Source organism: Varroa destructor, unplaced genomic scaffold (assembly GCF_002443255.2).
Source record: "Varroa destructor unplaced genomic scaffold, Vdes_3.0 BEIS01000003.1, whole genome shotgun sequence".
Taxonomy (NCBI): domain Eukaryota; kingdom Metazoa; phylum Arthropoda; class Arachnida; order Mesostigmata; family Varroidae; genus Varroa; species Varroa destructor.
The window spans coordinates 43,049,972-43,060,944 of NW_019211456.1; the positions used below are offsets into that span (position 1 = coordinate 43,049,972).

Consider the following 10,973-nt stretch of genomic DNA (forward strand, 5'->3'; position numbering starts at 1 on the left):
GTTAACTTATTTGATTCATTGATGTAGTGCCGAATCTAAAATGAACTATATATGTGGGTATACGCTTAGAACTACAGATTATGCACAGATTGCATTCGTTCGTGGGGACCCTCTAAGAGTTTTTGCATTAAGCTGATCCAATGTGAAGTAACATAAATCATAACTTGAATGCTAGTCATTTAAAGGTTTAGAGCTAAAATTGTTATTGCTATTCTGTTACGGTTACGTTATCATCCTGATTTAGCAATCTTAGTACCTTAATGCAGTTATCTTACTACCCAGTTTCGATGATTAGCAGTGTCTGACCCCTATGTATCGAGCTTTTACATTCAGTGTTGCCGTCAGACACTCCATTAGACGGTTGGCCCCCAGTTCGGAACCAAGCCCAGGTTCAAACGTATATTACAACGTATCCCTAAGATAAGCACGCAAACATACGTTACCTAGTAAGCTATCACGGGGACAGCAGCGCCCAACCTAAAGTGTAGCTATAATTCGAGACCTCCCAAGTAAAATCGTTGCAGCCCTTCGAGACACTGTTGCAACGTTTCTGTTAGGCCACTGGAGAAACTACGTCCTTTCATTGGAATACCAATAATCCATTTACTTTGTTGTCCTTAACCCGCCATTCAGCCCAGATTATCCTGTTACGTTACTGAAACCAATTCGTTGTTGAATGTATTTTGCTAGCTTAAGATACAAGCATGTGGCTTCTATTGGAAAATGTTCAATATAAATTTTAGCTAATTCTGCTAACTCGCTGCTTTGGTAAATTGGTCTACGGTTGAGTAATTAGTTATTTGTTTTGATATAGGATGCTTGAGCTATACGTTTGCTCAGATGAAAATCTATTTTGCCATCGTTCGATCATCCTGTTACATTGGTCCTGTACTCGCATAGGAACGTCCCTGTGAGCAGAAAACTTGTGCGCTTACCTTATTTCCCTTTACAATGAGCTACTTTCTCAACTTCCCCAAGCCAACGCATTTTATTAATTCTCTGAACATTTCCGTGAAAATAGCATCTTTTTTTAAGCGAAAAAAAAGATGTAAAAAAATTTGTTGTTTCAGTTCTGCATGTCGGGTAGGTCTCAGAAAGCTGGACAATTATTTAGTACAAGCTTTTTCCAGAATTCTTAATAACTGCCAAATATATTGTCGAAAAATGTCGTATTTATTCCCAATCAAAATCACAGCCAACGAAAAAAAGAAACCGTCACGTCAGAAAAATATTCTTATTATTAAAATTTAATTATGAACTAAGAAAGAAAAAGAGAACTTCAAAGGCGCACCACAACTTAAGAAAAAATATTCATTGTGGATCAGACATAGATCTTTAGTAATGTATGTGATATAATATATTGGAGCTGGCCTCATGACTGGAGTACCGGCTTTCCTTATAGATAATAATCGCTGCCTTCATGTTTACAACGAAACCAAAAAATCCTAATCGTTGTCTTTATTAAGAAAAAAAGAGCTATAGCAAAAACAGTTCGTTCTAATAGATTACTACTGTAAAAATGTTGGAACTCAGTCGCATCATCTAGACGTTATAATGTTCTATTTAGCATTGTTTGTCTAAGGTTTATCAATAATAAATAAAATAATTTTCTTGATCTAGACAAATTGCGTAGAAGCTGCATGGGCCGGACCATTCATTCAACGCTTCAAAATGTTCTTCAACAATTATGGCCATCTTCGGGAACCGACCAGGGAATTCGCGGGCGTTTTATTATGCCGCACTTCATCCGTATTTAGAACATGATTCTGAACATGATTGGATTCAAATTAGCGTTCTCAAAGGTCATTCAGAAAAGGTATGATATGTTCATGAACTATGCCGAACGTACCAAAAAGCTCAAGTTAAAGGACAACCGCCTTTTAATAACGATCCATAACGAGCCACATATAGAAGTAGACACTGTGCAGGATAAGACTGGAATCGTGGGTAACTGATCTAGGTCCGATTCTGGGCCTGTATATACTACAGATTTCCAGCAAACAAATGTAAGGCCCTATGCACTCATAGCCGATACCTTTCACTATCGCTCGTATCGTACTGACAGATCGTTGTGACAATGGCACACGTGGGAAAAGGCTAATAGTCCACGATGAAAAACAGCGTCGAACAAAGAACGATCAGAGTGTTAAATTCTAAAGAAACATGGCGATGTGTTCGTCAATCAAAACATAACTGCTCACTTGCAGTAGTAAGCAGTGCTTGTTCTTGGACGATTGATAACGCTTCCTTTAAACGTAAAGAGGTCAATTTTATGTATGACTGTTAGCGTGCGCCAGCAAAGGGAAAATATGTTAAGCTTACCAATAGATTGTTGACGAAACCTGAACGGGTGCTTTCATAGGAACGCTTTCGGATTTACCTTGCTACATGTATTGTTACATATGCGGATAGCTCGCAAGTTCACAGGCATCACACATCGGATCATACTTCAACATTTCGCCATACCAGCACGCCATTGCCAATACCGGAGTGAACGATTGCGAAACATTGGAACAAGTAAAGGCGGCCATAATTATATTCGACATAATTTGTTTCTATCGTGATACTAGAGGAGTACAAACTAACGGTTATTACTCTTTCAACGAATATTTTTTACAACGATACTCAACAAATATTACGTATAGGTGCATCGCAATGTTTAGAGATTCAAAAACAACACATTCCCACAGCAAACTATTTCGACTCAGCTTCGACTTTTAGTAGGAACCATGAACCTCACTCGATGATGTACCGATGGGCACAACGATAAGACGCCGAAATACTTTACTTTTTCGTTGAAATAAATGCCATTGCTTTTCTTAATAATATGCAATGGTAACTGTAAGGGCGCGCAGAAACATCGGCCTGCTTCGGAAGCTCGGCTTTCTAGCGAGAAAACAAAAGAAGTAAGTCGCCTGATGCACTAGGTTTACCCCTAGGGTAACGCACTCAAAAGCCGGAAACGGCTAACCCACCTCGGACGCTTAGACTTATAGAGTTAAGTAGTCAGCATTTTTTTGTAAAGCAGCGAATAATCTAGAGGTAATGATCTGCGGCTTATAGGAGTCGATGGACTGTATTTATCATGATTAGGATGTGAGAATAGTATCACTGTTAATGAATCAGAAGCAATATTCCCTTCGCTGTAACCATGAAAGTAAGCCAGCATTGCTCTCTACTGCTGGCGGACAAAATCAGGGGGTGTCAGCATAAATTGGCAGCGGTTACTGAACTGTCTCTTACATACTGGATGACCTACGTGTATGCTGAGGAGGATGTATGTCTAACGAAATCTTTGCTCAACCATATCTCAAAAGAAAATATAGATTTACTCCGTTTAGCTTTCTGTTGCCTACAGGTATCAGTATAATCATCCCGTGGTACGGCTAGGTCATGATGTTTATTACTGTTAGCCGTCTAACCTTGTCTTGGGTCATTGCTTATAATATTAACAATATAGTACAAAAACACCTTTAGATTAGCAACTAACTTAACTTGGAGGTAGGTGTTCGTCAGAATTAGCTAGTCGTACAATGTCAAAGAAACCCTACCTAATATAGCATATTATAGCCTCGATTAACACAGGCCGTCGAAGAATGCTCCAGGTAGAAAATTCTAGCCTAGCGTTAGGCTCGCACGAATAATGGATAGCTGACATTCGAAAGTACTCGAATACAGGAAGCGTGAGTATTACCGTCGCCATCGGGGTAGCGCTGGGCTTTGACATACAAATATTCAAATCGTACGTTCTCCTACCGAAATATACTGCTACTCCACTACGACGTAAATTGTGACGCTTTGAAGATCCATTTTGTTTGAATCACCTCATTAAAGCCGCTGGCTCTACTCGTGCTTTGTTGACAACAAAGTACCGTTGCTATTTCGACGTCCAGTAGTTGGCATAATATTTTACGCTTACTAATAACGTAGGGACTTTCGAAGCTCCATTTTTCCCAACTTCTAGAGTCGGTTTTTCGGTACCGCCGTAAAAAGAGAAGCCCATTATATACACAGCAGACTAGGGCATAGCGGCCCTAAACGCGGACAACAAGTTAAATGTACAAACAACGAAGTGGGTTTGTTTTACATTGTTTTTTATATCATGCTCGCAATGTCATAATTTATTATCTGTATGATGAAAGCCATATTTAAGCTATATCCTGTGAACGCAAGAGTTGACTAGTACGTGGAAGTAGCCAACGCCTTTTAGTAGTTGCTACGCTAAAAGTCTAAAGCTGTAAAAACGTTGCAATACGGCCCTTGAACACAGCGCCGCGTAAAGATTTCGTGAAAAAAATATAATTGTTTCGTTTCGCCATGTGTAATCATGTATAGAAAAAAAAAAAAAATATGCAACATCCATGTATATTAGCACATTTTTTTTTAAGTAATCCATGATATCTGTTGGTAGACAATTTTTCACAACAGCAAATATCCCCTTCCTAAACGGACCGCCTATTACAAAAAAGTCGTCATTGGTGTTTTTCTAACAATGAATGACCTGTGACTAAGGCCTGGCGGCCAGACTTAAAGCGATCTTAGCCATTCCTTGGAGGCAAGCTATATGTAACTGTACAACTATTGGTAAACAGCTCAAGAATTACGGTACAACACATTCAGATTAAATAAGAGTAATACCTGTATTGAGAATTTACAAATAACTTGTTAAGACAACTAACATACCAGCATTTGTTAGAAGTATATGTACCTTGGTACTTTCTTCTGTTTGCGGGATGAATTCAGCGGAACCGTGTATGGTTTATCAGTATCGGATGTAACTAGCGGCCAATACGACGGTGACTTTGTATGGTAGGTGAATAGAAAAGCCAGCTTTAAATATCTTTACCATATCAATTGAAATAACGTAGATAATAATCGTATTTTAAAAGCATTGACTTGAATAGTAGATAAACAAGCTGGCCTTCTAATATCCTGTCCATGTTAGCCATAGGTTAGGTTTGTTTAGTGATTAAGCCAATGTTATTAAGCGAACGACCTTTTTGATTCAATACGCTCCACGTGAATTAGACAGATGCGTTAAATATACTTGCGCTAAACAATACTATTATATTCATTTACCTTTGATGGTACATATTTAACAACACATTTATAAAAAACGTTTGTGCACTAGGAAAAAGTATATATATATATATATGCTTAACAGGATCGATGATGACCATTTATTCGTACGGCCTTCAAGTTGTAACCATGACATACTTAGAAAAGATAATAATCCACGACACAGCTGCTCCGTCTGCGAAAGCGTTAGTAAGTCAAGCTTCCGAACGAGGGCATCAGGGCGCAGTAGTTTGCATTCTATTGATCAAAATTCCCTTTTTATATATTACAAATACACTCTCGCTAGGAGCATGGCAGTCTCCATCTGTACATAGTTTGTTGTGCTCTGGTCGCGAAACGCCTGAGTGCCTCACGATTTATCCGTTCCAATCCTTGCCAGCCTTTATTATCGCTCATTGCTTCCGTGTCGGAGCCTTTACTGTTTTTTTTTCGGCGAACTTCTGCTAAAGACCCCTTTGTTGAAACAGTCGGAGAAGGCCTCGGTTACCGTAAGCTCACAACGAAATCCCAGATCCTTGATGAGCAGCGGGTGTTAACAGAAAGATAAGGTAGTCAGTTTCCGACCGTACGATGGAGCCCAGAGCACGCCCTAAGGAAAAGGTCTATACTCGGTTGACTAGTTCAAGATTCCTTATTGTGAAGTCGCCTCAAATCATATTTACTCCGCAAGTCGCTCCAGGTTCCACTTTGCGGTCGAATAGACGACGAAAGGTTGTCATGAAAGAAAGGTGATTTGGGGTCCTGACAACACAAGATAGATTAACGTTTTTCCGCATCTTTTTTTGTGCTGCGAAATGAAGTTGCAACCATTAAATGAACTCGCAGCCCGACAGGTGAGATCTTAATCGTTACCACATTGAGGGAAGGATTCGTAAAGAGGTAGCGTACCGCCAGCACCTGTCCTGTTTCGGTCTTATCGAAACTTACGTTAAATTAGATTCGTTACTGACATGTATAGTTTAGTCAGAGCCGGTTGTACTTGAAATTTGCTAGGAGTGTCGACTGCCAAGTAATTGGCACAGAGAATAAATTCGCTCAACTTTATTTGGTCCTGTATCAGGTCAGGACAAAGACGGAAAATAGAAGGGGCTCAAACGAATACCTGAGACTAAGTTAGTCGGGCAGCTCTACCACGCCGTCATCAGCGCTGATATCGTTCCCCGGTAGGGTTGCAGGCAGGACGGCGAGTCTATTCCATGGTGCGGCGCGCAGAAGCAGATCTCTGAATGCACAGTCGAACGCGGCCTTAGTCAATGAATACAGGGGGACCACGCCATGACGAAGGCAGAGTTGGCCTGTCTTTGCTTTTGGAAGTCACCAATAGCGAAGCATCTCTCTACTGAGCCGGCAGCACGTAGACGCTCATCAAAAAGTGTAATTTAGCCGTGGCCAGAACAAGGGCCCTCTTGAAGTGTTCATGGCGGAGTCGGCCCGAGCAAGCTGGCTTGTTCCTCTGCCTGTACTTAGCGGGAAACACGAAAGTAGAAATATACGATGTTTATTCCAAGCGTATTTTTGGTCACATTCACGCAGACAAGAAAGTCTCGGTGTTGACCGTTGATCATGGAGATATTCATTCGTAATTTATAAGGCATTGTGAGACAGTCTAAAGGGTCCGGATGCACTTTTTATTTGTATATTTCTGCATTTAGTATACCGCTATCTAGATGGATGCATCCAAATATTTGAATCGGCGAAAGAATTATACGAAGACGAAGCTTGCGTGCCACAACAGCTAATATCGGCTATAGATATTACATTTTATAATATATGTTCAATATTGCAACATTGACTGAAGTTTATTCGAGGCCGGTGAATTGAGGTTTTGCTTCGGTCGCTATAGTACACATGCCCGCCTGTACAGATCAGCTGGCTATGGGCAAGTTGCTTCATTGTATCCGTTATATAATACAGGGTAATATTACGTTTTTCGTAAATCTACGATGATAAAAAATACAGAAAAAAAGACGAGAATCGATGCGAGAACATCGTAGACCGTAACATTTATGCTGTTGAGTTGACTGTGCATTATTGTTCTATACTGCGGTATCGTTTATTGTTACTGAAGTTCATTTTTGCTTTGGCAATGTCGCTGTCGCTACCGTGCCGATTATTCCAACTGATTCAACGTAGCCGAGTTTATCAATAGATAACAACAATACCTAAGACGCACCCCCCAGATAATTGTATGTATATACTGATGTTACTATGACATTTGAACGAGCGTCGTTCTCTTACGAAGAAAGTCCGTCTCAGGTCCTATCAAAGATGAGATGGTATTAGATACCATATTATCAAATTCGACAAGCAATACCCATATGACTTATTCTGCGTGGAACGTTTGATAGTTTTTTGTCAACAGGAGCATCTTTCCATATATTCAAGCGATGCTGAATGATTAAGATGAACAGATCCTGCCCGAATAGTATATTTTTGCAATCGCGTTGAAAGCGTTGCCGGAGGTCGTTTAGCGTCACTTCTAGCCAAACACGCATCAAGCTCGCATACTGTCTTTAGGATATAAGCTTATTCAAATTATGGTTTTTAAAAATATTTACAAACTAGGCCTAAACTAGGATAAAAACATATCATAGTTGTGCCCAAATTTTTCATTAGTTTGGAAAAATTCGTGCCTACCGAACACGTCACTAAACCGTCAAGGTACGAACCTGTTGTTTTCCTATTGGTCAGCTATGTTCAAGGAAAGAGGTGGCTGGTGGACTTCCCCTATGGCACACATGTCACCGTCACGGGCTTAATCTAAACCGTACAAACATTTATTGCACATATCTATTTTATTATCGTATCACAGTACACTGAATATAGCACTGATAGTTGTGAGCGTGTCAATAACTATGCTAAATCGGAAAAGTTTGCAAAGGTACAGCCACCGGTGTGTAGCGGTTCGAACTGAATAGCAACTAGTGCAGTCGAGTACTTAACACATTGACCTGTTTGCTTCTACCTGAATCAGGTAATAGCTTTCTATACGCTGTGGGGCGGGTCTTCTTCGCTACAAGATCACGCTAGGAAAATGTGCCGATGAACCTGGAATAGTATAGACTACTTTGGGCGTTGCTGGGAACCCTGTTCTACGTGAACATGTACGCACGCATACAAAAAATATTTACGCATGGTAAGACAAACACGGGGGCATTATAGACTTTCTTGTAGACAGTGATAGACAGAAATAGGCGCGATATCTTATCGTCGTCGGTTGATGCCTGCATGGCTGGCATATACTTAAAATTGTTGCCTCGTTCCCTATTTGTAAATAAAAATGATATTTCGTTTCTTTTTACCATTTTTCGTCTTCAACATAAGACCTCGACAACTATAGTCGCTAGCAAATTCTTAGCTATAAAGCAGATGTCCGATACGTTAGGCTTGAAGAAGCCACATACGCAAGTTACTGTTAACAATAGCTTTTCAAATCTATAGGATGAGGCTATTAGGCGACCTGTGCCTACAGAAGATAAAATCAAAGCTTAATAACCCAATCCTCTTTTGACAGCTGACTGAAATCACATGGTTTAGTAGATTATCTGTTCGCAGTAGATGTTAAAAATATTGTAATCTTTACTTGGATCTAATAGGCATAGAAATTACTTTCATAATGCTCAGATCCATATCATAAAAAGAATTATAACTTAATAATATATATATATATATATATATATATATATAAACCTTTTATTCTTTTTTCTTACCTAAATAAATACGTCATACATTCGAGCAATAAGAATGACACTCAAAACAACGTCTAGCTTTCTACTTAGTCGATCTGAAATTCGTTTATTATTGATAGTAGCCTGGCAATCGTCAGCTCCGAGCTGTCCATCTAAACGGTAAATCGCAGCTGAAGCCCGCTATTATATAAGGGTAACTATACGTTACAAGGGTATGGGCAAACACATTGTATAAACGAGCCAAGATGTACGCACACACTCTTCACTCATACAGACAAAACAAAAAGCTTCTAAAGAGGGTCGGCTCACTCTACTGAGCTGCATCAGGGGTGATCAAGCTATAGGGATATGGATTGCAGGCATATTGGCAATTGCCCATCTTCTCGTTAGATGTCTTGCGCAGTTTACTGTAGTACTTTCGGGATGGTATACTCTTCTAAACAATCATTTCCAGCAAGTAAAAAGAAGTCTATCGTCAGATCACTCTCGGTACCCACTGTTGATTGTAAGCAACTCTACATATATACATTTAGGCAAACATTGTTGTGCGGTTAACGCCCGCACTGATTCCTTACATATGACATAGGAAGCGTTTAGCCTCCTTCCCGAAATAGAGAACAGTCCTTTTTTTTTTTATTACCATCATCATATGACCACGTCCAACAAGTCAGCTCAAATATTTGGTCCTGATATTTCATGCTCGTAGCAATAGGTAAAGGTCCTCTTGGATCTATTGTTGCCGATCGAGGCAAGGTATTGCCGTAATCGTTTTGGTCAGAGCTTTTCTGTGTGTTTCGGCAAATAGTTCCACTTTAATCTATTTGCGTAAGGTATTACTGGCTATACAAGCCACCTGAATCCCTACAATCCCTATAGAAGCTACATAACAGATCCGACGAATTTTTATCTATGCTTCTTGCCTGAATAAAAATGTTATTATTGAATATGCGTAAATAGCAATAGTATAGTACTACAAGGCCACATCGGCTTTTTTAAACGATGAGCAAAAATTATATTTTCACTCCGCTGAAATGAGAGGCCAAATGTATTTATTATAAGTGCATTCAGTGCCTATCTGAATAGGCCAAAGTTCAGTTGTGTGAGGTTCTTTGATTTTTGACAAGCAAAAGCATTTGAGGAGTTCAAGAGGCTTCACGCCATAGTAGCAATATTGGAATCCATGTTAAGTCAGCTTGTTTAGCATACCGACTATACGTGGAGATTTTTCTTTTGTGTGAGACACAAAATCATTCAAATCCAAAGCAAGATGGAGATGTTTTAATTAGTTTCAATAAGTTTCGTTAATTGTAGGAGCACAGAAATTGTCTAAAGTCAGAAACAGGGTTATGGAACTATGCTACTTCAAGTCCTTGAAACTTACTACACTTACCTCATTAGTGGAAGCAGTTCCAGAGGCATCACGTGAGCAAATAAAGTCCGTGGGTGATGGAGGAACGATGGCTGTGTTGACTGGCGCATTTGTAAGTTTCTACACGGCTGTCAAAAACAGTTGACGTTCCGCCAGGTAGTAAAAATTCTACTTTCCCTGTCACGTATTCTCAACCAAGCGCAAAGTGATTTTAGACTATAAAATATTTTTTAATTATCGTTGTCCCGTTGAAACGTAAACTTGCGTTTGAAATGATGGGTATAATTTTCCGCGGGTACAAACTCACGTAGTTCTACCGGAAAATGAACATCATATATTAAATTATGTCGTAAACACGAAATGGCTAAGAAATCTTCTAGAGTAACTTAGTAAACGGATCGTCTTTCTTTTGTGCCCTAAGAGACAGTAAAAACACGCTTGATGTTCAACGAAATCGTAGTATGAATCCACCAGCTTATCTAGCTTCTATTTTACAAGTTTTCCCGTCTGCAAATGATGTGTTCCACTATATAAGGCTATGAGCTCCAATTATTACCATTAAAACAATATCTGAAAAAATAAAATACCAAATAAATAGAAAAGTTCAACCCTATTCAGCCGCACAACTTTAACGTGTGTCTTAATAGAACAAGCGATGGCAACCTTGCCACATAGCAAGCTTTTTTTTTTTGTTATTTATCCGTAGTTTGGTGAGTGTGTGTTAACATACAAAAATGCTATATAGACACCTGCATATATACACTTTTCAAACTAAAAATGACTAGCTTGTCTCGCACTCATGCAAAGATCATCGGATATTCCGGTCAGTATACATA

General features: G+C 39.4%; 1 protein-coding gene and 1 long non-coding RNA gene across 6 annotated transcripts in view; one reads left to right on the forward strand and one right to left on the reverse strand.

Annotated features, from left to right (window-relative positions):
- Window positions 1–10,973, reverse strand: part of LOC111246583 (uncharacterized) — a 123,689-nt gene that overhangs the window by 91,293 nt on the left and 21,423 nt on the right. The gene's annotated exons all lie outside the window — the stretch shown is intronic.
- Window positions 1–10,973, forward strand: part of LOC147756985 (uncharacterized) — a 28,013-nt gene that overhangs the window by 14,933 nt on the left and 2,107 nt on the right. For both annotated transcript variants that reach the window (XR_015325414.1, XR_015325413.1), the window contains exon 2: window positions 1,621–1,816. This is a non-coding gene — a long non-coding RNA (uncharacterized LOC147756985). The remainder of the gene's footprint in view (window positions 1–1,620; window positions 1,817–10,973) is intronic.